Source organism: Lottia gigantea, assembly GCF_000327385.1.
Source record: "Lottia gigantea unplaced genomic scaffold LOTGIsca_194, whole genome shotgun sequence".
Lineage (NCBI taxonomy): Eukaryota > Metazoa > Mollusca > Gastropoda > Lottiidae > Lottia > Lottia gigantea.
Genome location: NW_008708376.1, coordinates 231,186 through 232,843, shown reverse-complemented (window position 1 = coordinate 232,843; position 1,658 = coordinate 231,186).

The following is a 1,658-nucleotide window of genomic DNA, read 5'->3' as shown; positions in this document are numbered from 1 at the left end:
TGACACTTACTGACTCTTACCTAGTCTCTAATAGTTATTATACTAGTCTGAAACTTACTGACTCTTACCCAGTCTGATAGTTATTATACTAGTCTAAAACTTACTGACTCTTACCTAGTATCTGATAGTTATTATACTAGTCTGAAACTTACTGACTCTTACCTCGTTTTATAATTATTATTATAATAGTCTAAAACTTACTGACTCTTACCTAGTTTTATAATTATTATTATAATAGTCTAAAACTTACTGACTCTTACCTAGTCTGATAGATATTATATTAGTCTGAAACTAGCTGACTCTTACCTAGTCTCTGATAGATATTATACTAGTCTGAAACTTACTGACTCTTACCTCGTTTTATAATTATTATTATAATAGTCTAAAACTTACTGACTCTTACCTCGTTTTATAATTATTATTATAATAGTCTAAAACTTACTGACTCTTACCTAGTCTCTGATAGATATTATATTAGTCTGAAACTCACTGACTCTTACCTAGTCTCTGATAGATATCATACTAGTCTGAAACTTACTGACTCTTACCTAGTCTGATAGATATTATACTAGTCTGCAACCAACTGACTCTTACCTAGTCTCTGATAGTTATTGAACTAGTCTGAAAATTACTGACTCTTACCTAGTCTCTGATAGATATTATACTAGTCTGAAACTAACCGACTCTTACCTAGTCTCTGATAGATATTATACTAGTCTGAAACGAGCTGTCTCTTACCTAGCCGCTATTATACTAGTCTGAAACTAGCTGTCTCTTACTTAGTCTGATAGTTATTGAACTAGTCTAAACTTACTGACTCTTACCTAGTCTGATAGATATTATACTAGTCTGAAACTTACTGACTCTTACCTAGTCTCTGACAGTTATTATACTAGTCTGAAACTTACTGACTCTTACCTCGTCTCTGATAGTTATTATACTAGTCTGACACTTACTGACTCTTACCTAGTCTCTGATAGTTATTATACTAGTCTGACACTTACTGACTCTTACCTAGTCTCTAATAGTTATTATACTAGTCTGAAACTTACTGTCTCTTACCTAGTCTCTGATAGTTATTATACTAGTCTAAAACTAACTGACTCTTACCTAGTCTCACAGATATAAAGTCAGTAAGTTTCAGACATATTTCCACCAATAATAACTATCAGAGATCAGATAGGGAGTAAGAAAGCCGGTCTCAGATAAAGAGTCAGCTAGTTTCGAAGGAAAGCTGAGTGATATACCGTTATGGCGACAAATACCGATGTTGGAATTTAGATCGTTAGTAATATATTTGATTAATAAAAACCGAAATATCGTCATATCGTGATATATGGTAGTTATCATGATGTGTCGTAAGATTTTGTTCCAGATCAGATTAATTCACAATTCGAACAATAAAGTTAATGTTTGAAACAGATTTTAATTTAATGATATTCAAGACTGGGGTGTTTTTAAGAGATATTTATTGTTTTATTTTCTTACATTTAAAATTTAGACAGAAAACAACAACATTTTGTATCAGTAAAACCATACTTAAGAAATATCGCGATATATAGTCTACCCATATCGTGATATATAGTCTACCCATATTGTGATATATAGTCTATCCATATCGTGATATATAGTCTACCCATATCGTGATATATAGTCTA